Source organism: Sus scrofa, chromosome 8 (genome assembly GCF_054392235.1).
Source record: "Sus scrofa isolate SSC_HxYL_T2T_F1_AM1 chromosome 8, Sscrofa_HxYL_maternal_Yorkshire_Landrace_v2.0, whole genome shotgun sequence".
In the NCBI taxonomy this organism is placed as follows: domain Eukaryota; kingdom Metazoa; phylum Chordata; class Mammalia; order Artiodactyla; family Suidae; genus Sus; species Sus scrofa.
This window is the reverse complement of record NC_139390.1, coordinates 70,820,839-70,836,698: the sequence shown is the minus strand read 5'-3', so window position 1 is coordinate 70,836,698 and position 15,860 is coordinate 70,820,839. Positions and strand designations below refer to the sequence as shown.

Below are 15,860 nucleotides of genomic sequence, written 5' to 3'. Positions count from 1 at the left end.
CCTAAGAGAGTGGGTGGTTATAGGCCTCAAAAGCCATAATAGCAATCCCCTCTCACTTTAATGGCTAATCTTTCTCCAGTCGTGTTCTGTAGGTAATGCTGTGGATGGGATTTAGTCATTTAATTATGAGGCTAGGGGAAAAAGGGCCATAAACCAAAGCTCATGTTACTCAAGTTGAAATAAAAACTGACTGTCTTAAATCCATCTTATTGTGGTAAAGGCAGAGGGTTGTTGGCAGTCATGGGTACATTTTCCTTCTAAGATAAAAAGTAAAATTTCATTTTCCTCATTTTAAAATTAGACCTTTTCTCAGTGTTTGCGTAGTTTACTGGTAGTCCTCAAAAGGAAACTACAAATATCCTTATCCTTTAGGATATATTTACATACTTCAGCTATTTCAGTGAAGATCTGTTTGTTCAGCACTGAGTCTATGTGAGACATTGTGCTTCCAAATACCTGTTTTTCTGTCACTTACATTGAACCCCTGGTATAAAATCAACAGACTCAGTTGGTATTTGAATCTGTTTTGTGAGGAGCCAGCTCTTGCATCTACAGGGCAAGCATTTCTGCTTTGCAATATTTCCCATGCAGGCACGGGCTTTTCAAGTTTGAGGGCAATGGATCTCAGCCCTGACCATGTATTAGAATCACCTGGGGAGTTTTCCAAACTACCAATAATTACTTCCTCCTGCAGATCAGTTAAATTAGATTTACATGCGGTGAGTCCCAGGCATTCATATTTTTAAAACTCTCTAGGTGGTTTTAATGTGATCCCTAGCCATGATGGAGAGCCACTATTTTCTAATTTTGATTAGAGAAGTAAATGCCTATTTCATTATTCTGTTTCATCTCTTTTTTTCCCTCCTCTTCTAGGCTTAAAATAATTAAGTGACGGTCAACTCTTTGCATCTTGTTTTATTGATTTACAAGTTCCATTTATTACAATTCTTAACGTGGCCAAATATAATTTCATTGAAATATAACTGAAATTATTAGAGTCTTAGGAAACATCTGAGATCCAAGTTTGTTTTTTTTTTCTGGTTTGAATTCTGTAATTAATTAGGTATTAATTCTGTAATTAATTAGGTCGGTGCCTTAGAAAAAATTGTCATATAAATGAAAGATATTCATAACAAAAGTAGAGCATGATATCACTTTATTGCTCTTTCTTTTCATATTTAAAATTTTTGGAGTTCCTGCTGTGGTGCAGTGGGTTAAGAACCCAACTGCCCGTGGAGTTATGGGTTTGATCCCTGGCCTGGTGCCGTGGGTTAAAGGATCTGGCATTGCCACAGCTGTGGCATAGGCCGCAGCTATGGCACAGGTCACAGCTGTGGCTCAGATTCAATCCCTGGCCCCAGAATGTCTGTATGCCGCAGGTGTGGCCATTAAAAAAAATTAAATGCTTTTTAGAGATTTCTTTACTTTTTGTCATCAATCCTGATTCCATATTGTTGTCCTTGGCTCTTAGTTTTATCTTTTAACTAGAGATTTTCTCCTGGTGAATGGTTCATTTTTACCTATTAATATTTTAACATACTATGAAATATTTAAAACTTTGAGAATGTCATAAAGAAGAATGCAACAAATACCCATTTCCCCATCGCCCCATTTTAAAACTAAAACATCACCAATGCAACTGAGGCCCCTCTGCTGCTCTTTCTCCCTCATTAGGTTGCCAGAGTTAGCAAACAAAAATATAAGTTATGGAAAGTAAAATTTGAATTTCAGATAAACTACTCAAAACTTTTTATTTGTCCAAACTATTGCATGAGACATACCTGTAATGAAAAATTACTGGTTTTTATCTGAAATTTAGATTTCACTGGGCATCTTATTTTATCTGGCAACCCTACTGCCCACTCAACATGCATTTCTTTATCCTTTCACTATGCATGTCATGACTTAAAAGTTTATATAAGTGATATCTTATATCTTTATATATAATATGTATGTCTTTACAACCTTTTTTAGTGGCTCAATAACATGTTTGTGAGTTATCCATTTAACTCATGCAGCACCACTTTATTTTCAACACCGTATAATATTCCTTTGAATGACTATTCGACAAATGAGCTTCATATTCTTCTGGTGGACATAAAATTTCTAAATTTTTGCAATTAAAAACAATTCTGTGTTATAAACATTCTTTCCTTTCTCCTCATGTAGCTATGTTTGCAGTGATAATGATGATGCATTTATTGAAAGTTTTATATTTTCAGGTTCCAGTCCTGGAATGGCTAAGGTATAATATTTTATGATCCAAAAATTCTTTGACATATATACCGTAAAAATAATGATGATAATGATAATGACTCTAGTTTTGACAATTAATGTGTTTTTAATGGTTTTCACATTTGATACACTCTTGGGAAAGATATTATTTATATTTTACAGATGAGGAAACTGAAATTTAGCGATGTTATTTACTTATCTCAAATCCCAGAGAATATCAGCATACTGTACCAACCCAGGATTGAAACTTGAATTTTCTAACTTCAAACCTGAGGTCTTTCTTCATTATAATTCATAAATTTATTTAAATATATATCAAGTAATTTTGGTATTTCATGTTCAGAAGCATCTTAAATTTTTTTCATATTAACAAATTATTTAGGTAGTATATATTAATAGTTTATGTGCTTTGAGAAATACGGCAAACGTATTCTGTATTTCTTAAATTGTAACGTATTTTGTCATAAAATAAGTGCCAATTTTCATTTAACTAATGGGACCAGATGCAGGCATACTGTCTCTTCATCGTGTCTTTCCAAATCTGCTCAGTAGATTGTGTTCTCTCCTTACTATGGTCTACCAGAATAAAGAGTAGTAACAATAATCATGAAACACTGATATTGCTAATATTTGCAAACACTGACCCACTAAACCAAGATTCTTTGAACAAAGTTCTTAGGATTATTCCATACTTAATAAGCACCAGCGGTTTTTTTTGAGATTTTTTAGACCCTATTTTTATGCCTCTTGTTGTAGGCAGAAAAAATAGAAATTCCAAGAGACTGGATAATTTAGTCCAAATTTTATTAAATCAAACAAATGAAATTAAAGTCCAGACTTTCAGCACAAAACAGAAACTGTCACTGTTTTCTAATAATTCCATGAAAAACTTATGGTCTTTTGTAGACAGAATAATGGCCCCCAAAGATATCCTTGATGATCCTTGAAACCTGTGAATAAGTTACTTTACATGGTAAATGGGGTTTTGCAGCTGGATTCAGTTAAGGACCTTGTGAAGGGGAGTGTAGTCTGGATTAGCCAGGTGGAGCCCATATAATCATGTGAGTTCTTAAAAGTGGAGAACATTCCCCCCTGGAGCCAGAAGAAAACACAACTATGGAAGGATGGTCAGACCGGTGCAATCTTGCTGACTCTGAAGCTGGGAAACAGCCATGAGCCAAGGAATGTTGGCAACCTCTAAAAGCTGGAAAAGGTAAGCAAATAAACTCTCTCTGAGGTCGTCTTATACCCGGCCAACCTCTTAACTTCAGTCTGGTAAGACCCATTTGGATCTAATCTATGAAACTCTTCTGGAAAGTTTTGTGTTAAGCTATCAGTTTTGTGATAATGTTTTACAGAGGTAATAGAAAAATAATGTATGCTATATTTTGGCTATACAACCTAGAGTGTTTGTGTGAGTAATGGGTAAACCCAATAATTCAACAAATACTTCTTAGTAATTATGATAATAGTATTAGGTGGAGTAATATCCTTGGAGATAGGATCCTGGTACCTCATCCTTTAAAGTGTGTAAGAATCAACTTAGTTTTTGTTTTTAAATGCTGATTTATGATATCTAAAGAATTTCTAATTCAGAAATTCTATGGGTTTTTTTTTTTTATTTTTATTTTTTTTATTTTCCCACTGTACAGCAAGGGGGTCAGGTTATCCTTAGATGTATACATTGCAGTTACAGTTTTTTCCCCACCCTTTCTTCTGTTGCGACATGAGTATCTAGACATAGTTCTCAATGCTACTCAGCAGGATCTCCTTGTAAATCTATTCTAGGTTGTGTCTGATAAGCCCAAGCTCCCGATCCCTCCCACTCCCTCCCCCTCCCATCAGGCAACCACAAGTCTCTTCTCCAAGTCCATGATTTTCTTTTCTAAGGAGATGTTCATTTGTGCTGGATATTAGATTCCAGTTATAAGTGATATCATATGGTATTTGTCTTTGTCTTTCTGGCTCATTTCACTCAGTATGAGATTCTCTAGTTCCATCCATGTTGCTGCAAATGGCATGATGTCATCCTTTTTTATGGCTGAGTAGTATTCCATTGTGTATATATACCACCTCTTCCGAATCCAGTCATCTGTCGATGGACATTTGGGTTGTTTCCACGTCCTGGCTATTGTGAATAGTGCTGCAATGAACATGCGGGTGCACGTGTCTCTTTTAAGTAGAGCTTTGTCCGGATAGATGCCCAAAAGTGGGATTGCAGGGTCATATGGAAGTTCTATGTATAGATTTCTAAGGTATCTCCAAACTGTTCTCCATAGTGGCTGTACCAGTTTACATTCCCACCAACAGTGCAGGAGGGTTCCCTTTTCTCCACAGCCCCTCTAGCACTTGTTATTTGTGAATTTATTAAGGATGGCCATTCTGACTGGTGTGAGGTGGTATCTCATGGTAGTTTTGATTTGCATTTCTCTTATAATCAGCGATGTTGAGCATTTTTTCATGTGTTTTTTGGCCATCTGTATATCTTCTTTGGAGAAATGTCTATTCAGGTCTTTTGCCCATTTTTCCATTGATTGATTGGCTTTTTTGCTGTTGAGTTGTATAAGTTGCTTATATATTCTAGAGATTAAGCCCTTGTCAGTTGCATCATTTGAAATTATTTTCTCCCATTCTGAAAGTTGTCTTTTTGTTTTCTTTTGGGTTTCCTTTGCTGTGCAAAAGCTTTTCAGTTTGATGAGGTCCCATGGGTTTATTTTTGCTCTAATTTCTATTGCTTTGGGAGACTGACCTGAGAAAATATTCATAATGTTGATGTCAGAGAGTGTTTTGCCTATGTTCTCTTCTAGGAGTTTGATGGTGTCCTGTCGTATATTGAAGTCTTTCAGCCATTTGGAGTTTATTTTTGTGCATGGTGTGAGGGTGTGTTCTAGTTTCATTGCTTTGCATGCAGCTGTCCAGGTTTCCCAGCAATGCTTGCTGAATAGACTTTCCTTTTCCCATTTGATGTTCTTGCCTCCCTTGTCAAAGATGAATTGACCATAGGTGTCAGGGTTTATTTCCGGATTCTCTATTCTGTTCCATTGGTCTGTGTGTCTGTTTTGATACCAGTACCACACTGTTTTGATGACTGTGGCTTTGTAGTATTTCTTGAAGTCTGGGAGAGTTATGCCTCCTGCTTGGTTTTTGTTTCTCAGGATTGCTTTGGCGATTCTGGGTCTCTTGTGGTTCCATATAAATGTTTGGATGGTTTGTTCTAGTTCTGTGAAAAATGTCATGGGTAATTGGATAGGGATTGCATTGAATCTGTAGATTGCTTTGGGTAGTATGGCCATTTTTACAATATTGATTTTTCCAATCCAGGAACATGGAATATCTTTCCATTTCTTTACATCTTCTTTGATTTCTTTAATTAAAGTTTTATAGTTCTCGGCATATAGGTCCTTTACCTCTTTGGTCAGGTGTATTCCGAGGTATTTGATTTTGTGAGGTACAATTTTAAAAGGTATCGTATTTTTGTATTCCTTTTCTAATGTTTCATTGCTGGTATACAGAAATGCAACTGACTTCTGAATGTTAATCTTATATCCTGCCACTTTGCTGAATTTATTCATCAGTTCAAGGAGTTTTGGGGTTGAGTCCTTAGGGTTTTCTATGTATAGTATCATGTCATCTGCATACAGTGACAGTTTGATCTCTTCTCTTCCTATATGGATGCCTTTTATTTCTTTTGTTTGTCTAATTGCTGTGGCTAGGACTTCCAAAACGATGTTGAAGAGCAGTGGTGAGAGTGGGCATCCCTGTCTTGTTCCCGATTTGAGTGAGAAGGCTTTCAGTTTTTCCCCGTTGAGGATTATATTTGCTGTGGGTTTATCATAAATGGCTTTGATTATATTCAGGAATGTTCCTTCTATACCCACTTTGGCGAGGGTCTTGATCATGAATGGATGTTGAACTTTGTCAAATGCTTTTTCTGCGTCTATTGAGATGATCATATGATTTTTGACCTTTTTTTTGTTAATGTGGTGTGTGATGCTGATTGATTTGCGTATGTTGAACCATCCTTGTGAACCTGGGATGAACCCAACCTGGTCATGGTGTATAATTGTTTTGATATGTTGTTGGATTCGGTTGGCTAAGATTTTGTTGAGAATTTTTGCATCTATATTCATCAATGATATTGGGCGATAGTTTTCTTTTTTGGTGGTATCTTTGTCTGGTTTTGGAATGAGGGTGATGGTGGCCTCATAGAATGTCTTTGGGAGTATTAATTCAGAAATTCTAGAGTGGGTACCTGATGGAGATGCAAAATAGAAAAGTCACTTTGGGAAATGGTTTAGCATTTATAAACCCAGATGTATGTCATCTGATGAGTTAAATCAACTGTAATAATCCATACAATGCATATTTCTCAGAAATAAAAATTAGAAACTACTAATAAATGCACTAATATGACTCTCAAAATTCTTAATGTTAACCAATTTAGACACAAAAGACAGCATATGTTACGATTCCACATACATGAAATTCTCAAAAGGGTAAAACTTAAAAAAAAAAAAAAAAAGGATAGAAATCAGATCAGAATTGCCAGAGGCTGTGGATTGAGGGACAGGGTTAATTTCAAAGTTGGTAAAGGAACTACGTAGTATGATTAAAATGTTCTATATGTTTAATAAAGTGGTAGTTAGAAGATTGTATATTGACCAAAATTCATTGAACTTTATACTTATTATGGTGAATTTTACTGTATGCACGTTGTATGCTAATAAACCTGGCCTAGAAAAAGTCAGATCTGTTTAATTATGTCTTCGTTCTTCACAAATGTAGTTAAAACTGGAATGCACTTTTAAGTTAAACAGCTACAACCATCTCAGTTTAGGAAACACTGAGCTCATGAATCTCAAGGTAAGGAATAGAAAGTTAGGTAAGGAATCAAGTTCTTTCACTTGATTCCTCACAAAGTACTAATTAAGCCATAAAACCCCAATGAAAACAATTTAATAATAATTCCTCACCAGGCTCTGAGGACTCAACTCTGATCTAATTTTCAAACTACATCCTAAGAGAGCCATGAATTTCAGGTCATTGTGTACATAAAGATAAAGAACATGCGGCCCACTAGTGTTCTCAAAAGAGAGAGAAAAATAAAAAATAAAAAATCCCAGACTGTTGTAAAAGAGACTCAGAATCCAGCTTTTCCTCCTGTGAACCCACCTGGTTTTGTAGTCTGAGTTCATTTCCATTTTCAAGAATCCTCACGATTAATGCCTGTGTTAAAAGGAGGAGCCTCGTATTTCTAGTAAAACAATGGACTAATTTTTATACTTTACAACTATTAAAATTCACTTTACATAACCTATAAAGGGTTAAGGATTCTGTTTAGTGGGTTTTGGTTTTATAAAAGCCTGAGGGGTTGCACAAAATATATTGGTGTATTTAAAAATACTCATTTTACGTCTTCTTTACTATCTGTTACTACTTTATATCAATAACATTTTCTGGCACTTGGTAGTCCAATGAGAGGCTGTCCTAAAATCAAAGTTCTGAGCCACTGAAGAATCTGGGTGAGGATTTGAGAATGAGGTTGATATTTACTGGCAGCCTGTGGTGTGAAGCAACCATGTAACATTTCCTGATTCCTCAAGTATAGTGGAAGTTTCCAGAGGCCTCCACAGAGACCATGATTTTTTTTCCAAACTGAGTTATAACAATGTCAGGATTGACCTAAGAGTGTGATTATTCTTTTGAAAGTAACTTTAACAGTTGTGTAAAGGACATGTTAGCACAGGGTAGGGAGAATTACAGCAGTTCTGCTGAACATGACCTAGAGTGTTTGGGATGGATTGCAGTAGGCTAGCTGAGTGATGATGCTGTGTTGGGAAAATAGAGTTAAGGAGAGGGAGGCCTTAGGGATTTGGTGAGTAATTAAATAGAGCATGAGAGAACATTTAGGGATCGTTCTAAATGTTGCTAGATACTCAAGTCAATTATCTTAAACTGCCAGGGATAAAATCCTAGAGCAGGGATATTTAATACTGGCTTTGCAGCCTACTGATGTACCTTCGACCTGGCACAAGTGTACCACCTAACTTTGATCAACACATAAATTCTTCTTTTGTTCCACCTTCATGTTGTGGGAACTTCATTTTAGAAGACCCCATTTTTCCAGGTTCTTTATTTTTGTGACCTATAGTGCCCCTGGTTACTATTTCATACAATTCCATTTTCCGGAGTGATTCAGTATATCTCTAAGAGTGACACATTCTCATAGGATAAAGGCCATTAATCTTAATATCACTTTTTATCTGACTGGAAACTCCTTTCATTGAGTGATAGTCAATTCTGGCACACCAACCCTCCACATGCTAAAATGTCTCTCTGAAGACATTTTAACATTTTAATGTCAGTGAAAAAAGTGAAGGGGAAAAAAAATCTGAAAAATAAAGCCCCATTTTATTTCAGAACTTTGCCCTTTTACCAAAGTCAAGGTCTACAGAAAGTCTTGCCAACTTGATCTGTAATTAAAAGAAAATGTCCTTACACGAACCTATTCATATGCTTTATGATATCCCTCGAGACCATTTAACTGACTAATTTGGACAGACTAGACAACAAATTGAGGGCCTGGTCTCCTCTCTTTTTATAACTCTGTAAACATAATCCCAAATTGATTGGTCTCTAATACATGAGAACCAAATGAAAAATTAATTAGATTGGCTACAGCCCTGATGTGAACACTTTCCTGCTTTGTTTCTTTGATCCTTTTTCTTTTGATTTATCAATAAAATAGCCCAAGTGGAAAAAATAATAGAAGAAGGTAAGAGCAAGCATCAGAGGAGTCCAAACAAACTGTAAAACTGAGCAGGCTCAGCAAAGTGGAAGATTTAGTTTTGTCTCCAAGTATTAACTGCACTGTAAACAATATATTAACATGAAATCAGTATTTTTCAATTATTAAACCTAGGAACTTTTCTGTATATTGTAATTTTTCTATCTCTGTATGAGAAACAATTTCTGTTAATGTTTATCTCTTCATTTTCACCTGTACCTAAACATTTATTAAAGAACTGGCTTTAAAGTAATTATAATCATAGAAATTAGACGTTTCATGCAATGTAACCCCCTAATTTTGTATGTATAGGCACTGAAAGCCTTGAAAACTAGTGGAGGTACTGAGGGACAACAAATTATTTTCCTTGGAGTTCCTGTCGTGGCTCAATGGTTAACGAATCTGACTAGGAACCATGAGGTTGCGGGTCCGATCCCTGGCCTTGTTCAGAGGGTTAAGGATCTGGCATTGCCGTGAGCTGTGGTATAGGTTGCAGATGCAGCTTGGATCCTGCATTGCTGTGGCTCTGGCGTAGGCCAGAGGCTACAGCTCTGATTCAACCCCTAGCCTGGGAACCTCCATATGCTGCGGGAGCGGCCCCCAAAATGGCAAACACACACGCACACACAACACACACACACACACGCGCGCGCAAAAATAAATAATTTTCCTTGACTCCTGTCTCTGTGCTCAACATCTTTCCTTAGAATTTCAGTAATCACCATTAGTTCAATACCCTGCCAGCTTAAGAGTGAGTTTTTATGTCACTAAAAAATCCTCTCAAGGGACCAAGACATTTATTTTAAAAAGCATAGTGAATGTCGTTGCTAATCCATTCCAAAGGCAATAGTCTGCACCTATTAACCTCAAGCTCCCAATCCATCCTACTCCCTCCCCCTTGGCAGCTACAATGGCAAAAAATAAAAATCATTATATATTTAAAAAAGTAAAGTCACTTAATCTTAAAAAAAAAACATAGTGAATACCCATTTCTTTATAAATAAAATTATGCTTGATTCTAGACCCCAAAACTAGATCTATAGAAATACACATATCAAATATAAACAAATACTAAAAATTGTTTTACTTATATTACAAAGTACATTACAAGCATTTATTTAGTCAATGGGCATCATAATTTTCTTAAAATATTTGATTTTTTTAACTTCAGTCATGGATGAAATTTAAATTCATCAGGTGATGTGTAATGTATATATTTTTGACTAGATTTACAGGAAAATATAAGAACTCATCTTTGAAGGTGAATTCTTTTTAGTTACTAAAATCATAAATTCAAAAATTCTTTTAAGATTGGACTAACTCCTCAGAGTAATGTTTGAAGTTGGCCTATGGTAAAACATGAGTTATTTAATACGCAAGTTGTGCTAGGCAGAATAATGTCCCCAAAGAAGCCCATATTTTAACCCTTGGCTTCTGAGAATATATTACCTTACATGGCAAAAAAGACTTTGGAGATGGAATCAAGATTAAGAATTTTATATTGGGATACTATCCATGTTGAGCTAATAGAATCACACAATCCTTTAAAAGTGGAAGAGCCAGGCAGGAAAGTCACAGAAAGATGGGAGGATGGAGGAAGGAATAAGAAATTGGAGATTTAGGATGTCACTGGTGATTTCAAAGATGGTGGAAAGGGGGCATCAGCAAAGGGATGCAGGTGATTTCTAGATTCTAGAAACAGCTCTCAGTTGATAGCCAGAAAAGTAAAGGGAACTTCAGTCTACCACTGCAAGCACCTGAATTTTGGCAGCAACCTGAATGAGTGAGCAGAGTCTCCCTTAGGACCTCCAGAGAGAAATGCAGCCCTGTTGATATAAATTGACTTTTAGCCCAGTAAGACCCATTTCAGACTTCTGTTCTATACAACTGTTAAAATAATAAAAATGTTTCAGGAGGTCCCATCAGGGAATAGCGGAAATGAATTTGGCTAGGAACCATAAGGTTGCAGGTTCTATCCCTGGCCTCACTCAGTGGGTTAAGGATCAGATGCGGCTCAGATCCTGTGTTGCTGTGGCTGTGGTGTAGGCCAGTGGCTGTAGCTCCTATTTGACCCCTAGCCTGGGAGCCTCCATATGCTGCAGGTATGGTCCTGAAAAGCCAAAAAAGCAAACAGTTTCAGCCACTGAATTTGTGCTACTTTTACCATACCAATGGAAAACTAATACACAATTTCTTCAAGTAATGTGAAAAGAACCAGGTGTGTTAATAACTTGTGAGCTACTGAGTATTAATCCTTACAATATATCAAATCTAATCCCAAACTGTAATCTTGGGACGACATACATTATTTGCTTCTTTCCTATAAGTAAGGTAAACAGTTGATCTAGTTTTGTTTGCTTGGCTTTTTATGTAGGAAATTCTTCTTGCGGAGCTAGTCAACTCGAGAATTATCAGGGAGTTCTGAGGAAAATAGCTTAAGTAATATCTTGCCTACCTTGAGGCAAAATTAAGGGAAGAAATTTTTGCTATGCTTTCACCTCACCAGTAGCTACTTCAATCAAGAAATAATCAATACAACTACTATAATTGATTCTAAATAAGCACTTATTCATAATTTCATTCACTAAATCAATGTGTACTGAACACTTTCTGTCCATCACTCTCTTAGACAATGATGATATAATTACAAGGAAGCAAATATATATTTTCATTATGCTTGGAATCTATAAATATGCAAGTAAATATATAAATATAGTTGGGACAATCATATTCAACAATTCCCCTCTGAGGCGAGGTACAACTTACCTACTCAGTGAGTAACTAAGAAGAAAAGAAGGTTGAAAAAATTCAGTCCATTTAAGCACAGACCTCTGGTTTAGTTGAGTGGAGTTTACAAGTACATGCCATTTGTTGGAATACTGGGAATACTAAATGCTCTATGTAGAGAAGGCTCAAATTACTAGAATTTGAGCTTAAAAAGAAAAAAAAAGTATGTTGAAAATATTGTAATAATCCTGGGTTGTCAGTATGTACTCTTAAGCATCTCTCCCATGATTATAAAAGCTACCAAGAAAGATACATATTGGATTTCTTATGGACTTTGATGAAAGAGAAGGAATGTGGTCTTTTTACCAGCTTACCTGGGACAAAGTCGGATGATATAGTAATTGAATAGATAAGGGGTAGTAAGAGGGATGATTTCTGTAGACGCTGGCAAGTGTATGTGTGTGTATGTGAGAGATCACAAAGCGGGTGTGTGATGATGTTCCTGTCAAAGGGAACATATAAAAGATAGGAGCATGAACAAGGGTTGTTGAGAGAATTGCGGTGGGTCAAAAGGATAAGAACAGGGGAATACAAGTTACATATGTACATTTTAATGTACATATAATTCTTTAAACTTAACCTCTATATAAGATTATTAATTACTGTGTTGTTATGATGAGGTTTTGGGGGCCAGTGAGACCTGGTAGATGTTTAGCAGACACAACTTTTCGAAACCATGAATTACTTATGTGATGAGAGCTTCCTTTTCTCCCTTCCTTAATCCCTCCTTTCATGATAGTTTATAAAATACTTATTGGAGGCTAGTAACTCAGCTGGGTATTAAGTATATAGAACAGAAATCATAACACGTGGTTAGCATATTGATAAGTACTGTGATCGGATCTCATGAAAAGTTACTTCTATTTGGACTGTGATGGAGGTTTATATGGTAGGTTGGCTACAGATGATACTTGCTTTGAATAAAAGGTTATTAGGAGTCAGCTAGGAAGACAAGGATGGCAGGAGCCTCTGCTAAACCAGGCGTAGGGAAGTGTGTGTAAAGACACAGGTATGGACAAGTATGACGCGTTTCAAGAAAACTGTCAGCAGTTGAGATTGCTTTAGCACAGCATGGGAACAGAGTGTGATGAGATATGTTTCCAATTACAGAGTATCTTATATGCTATATTTGGATGAATCAAAGCAGTTGGAATATTTTCAGAGGGATTGATGATAATATGTTCCAGGTACCATGAGAATTGTAAATATATTGTCTTATTTACACACTTATGAAAGTATTTTCTGTTTTATGTATGTAGAGAAGGGAGAAGGCAGAGGGAGAGAATAGAGAAGAGAAAAAGTTCACATGGTTCTCAAAATCAGACCATCTGAGTCAATAGCCTGCTTAAGCACAATTCTTCCTGGAACAATGGAATTTTTTTTTTTTTTTTTTTTTTTTTTTTTTTTAAGAATCTCTCTGTAGCAAAGAAAAAGACACATTAATGCAGGAAACTTTTTTTTTTTTTCAAGATGCAACTTAGTCTTGGTTGAAAATTGGTGTGAAAATAATCATGTTCTTACTGAAAGGCAAGTTCTATTGATACAGAAAATACTGAGCTGATTTTAAATGTTTTGAAGAAGCAAAATTAAGAGCATTCACAACTAATTGGAGGCAAAGAGAAAGGCAAATATGGTTGAGCTTTCTACTTTTCTGAATTTGGTAATGGGGAGGAATGAGAATCTTTCTTAAGACATGGAATTTAGTAAACAAGGAAGAGAGGGTTTGATGATGTTATAAAGAGGATGATGCCATTTAATGTAGAGATACTTGTGGGATTTCCAAGCGTGAGACATTGGATATAAGGCTCTAGGGTTGAAGTAAGCTTTGAGACGGAGATAAAGGTTTCAGTACCTATTATCAGGAGTAGTACCCATAAACTTCATCATTTTTGGTGGCTCCTGAATTTGAAAGAGTGAAATGGATGCTCACTGTCTTCTGGATAAAAGCCGAGTACCCAGTACCTACCCATAGGATCCTGTGGTGATCTGACACTTCTATGTTTCCTGTTCCTATTTAGCCAAAATTCTCTCTAAGCAGCAACTTGAATCTCAGCCCTGCTTTTGATCCATAATACGAGGCTTTTCAGCCCTCTGAAGTACTTTTATTCTACAGCTATTTATTCCAATGTACTATGTGTTTTCTCACCTTTGAGGATTCACACATAGTGTTTTATCTCTTCTGCCTATTGTCCTTTTCCTTATCAGTCACTCATCCTTTAGAGCTCCATTTAGATGTTATTTCACTTGGCATGTATTACTTGCAAACCCTCATCCCCCCTCCCCCCCCACACACTTGACTTAAGGAACACTCTTGTATACTCCCATGGCACACAATATTTTTCCACCCATATCTTAGTTTAATGATGTATGTTTACTTGTCTGTATCCCCAAATGGCTCTTATCTCTCTTACTAACCATCTCATTCTGAGAATCTAACACATTTTTAGTGTTGGTATATAGAAAGGTATGAAATTTTTTTGAAGGAATAAATATATAAGTAAGAAGGAAGAACAAGAAGGAGAACTTAGGAAAAAAAACAAAAATTTCAAGCTGTAAAGAGAAGGTGATCTTAAAGTGGTGAAGGAGATACTAAAAAGTTTCACAGGATCTGAAAAAGGAAAGTGCTTCCCAGAGAGGAAGAAATCAACAGGTTAAACATTGTAGATGTCAAAAAGCACAAACTATGTACTAGATTTTATATTAGAAGTTAGAACCTATGCTGATGGATGTGCCCTTGATTTCAGCATCAGATTATAATGGCTTTTCTTTGAACGAATGAAAATCATAGGTCTTCTCATTAAAATGCACACAGTACATTTTTTTCTTTAACACCGAGAAGAAACGGATACCTATAAATAATTTAGTCAGTGCTGGCTTAGTGTTCTAAATTTTTAATACATAGTAAAAATGCCTAATTGTTTTATAAAACATAGCCAGACATTAAAAGATCTTTTATGGATTAGTGGATATAAATACAATGTCAATATTATATCAAAATTCTATGCATCTTAGGGGATATAAGCAATAAATAATTTCTTCCCCAAACTGCAAAAAGCTTTCTCCTGGCCATACCATGGTGGTAAATTAATATGTTGAATTTTTTTTTTCATTTTAATGCTAACATGTGGTCAGTATGTACCTAACCAAACAAAATATTCTCTATAGCCCTTTTTTGTTGTTATGTCAGGAATTTTCTTACTTTCCCTTAGAATATCCAATTTTGAAGAATAAAAGAACATTATTATCATAAATAGTCTTTGATATATATAATTTATATACATAAATTATAGTCTTCTAAACGACGTCTTTCTATCTTATTGGACTTCAGTTTTGGTTAGGTAAGAAATTTAGCTCAGTTTAAAAGCTCAGTAGTAAACATCCCCAGGTAGATCTGCTTTAAAAGAAAGGGAAATAATCTACGTTATATATATATATTTATGCGTAGCTCTTCTTTCAACCAGGGTATTTTTAAATTGGACTTATTAAAATAAAGTTAAACTTCTAAAGCCCCTCTACGTAAATGGGAGTGAAAGTAGCATAAGTATGAATATTATGAAATTTTACAACACAGAAATATAGGACAAAATTAAAATGTCTTGTTAAAATGTTTTGACTTCTATGTTTTTGAAACTATACTTATTGTCAATACGTTAATATTCATTGCCAGTTAATAACTTGAATTTTATATGCCATTCTTTTATGCAAAAATTAGTTATTGGCTGTTGGTAAAATAAAATTGACAACAAGTCAGTTACATCTTTCTCTCTGTATTGTTACACTTTGTGACATTTGCTTTGCTTTGTTCTTCTGCTGTTATTAACTACTGGATGATGGGTTTAAGCTACTACAAGATGGTGTGTTTGTTTCTGTCTACAGACATGTAATAGGATTTTAATAAAACTTTGGAGAATATGTGCATAAACAAAGGCTAAATATTAAGGGAACATTTGTATATGAGATTCTACATATTTTATAATGAAAAATCTAAGGAGTCAGAATGGAAATAGCACTTTTGTGAAACTAAGGGTGTAGGATTTGGTCTATGATCTGT

At 35.5% G+C, this 15,860-nt stretch overlaps 1 long non-coding RNA gene across 1 annotated transcript in view; it reads left to right on the top strand.

The window, feature by feature from the left end:
• The first annotated feature begins 3,329 nt into the window (after nucleotides 1-3,329).
• The window catches only part of LOC146400830 (uncharacterized), a 35,001-nt gene continuing 22,470 nt past the window's right edge, over nucleotides 3,330-15,860 (top strand). The window contains exon 1 of the long non-coding RNA XR_014813772.1: nucleotides 3,330-3,448. This is a non-coding gene — a long non-coding RNA (uncharacterized LOC146400830). The remainder of the gene's footprint in view (nucleotides 3,449-15,860) is intronic.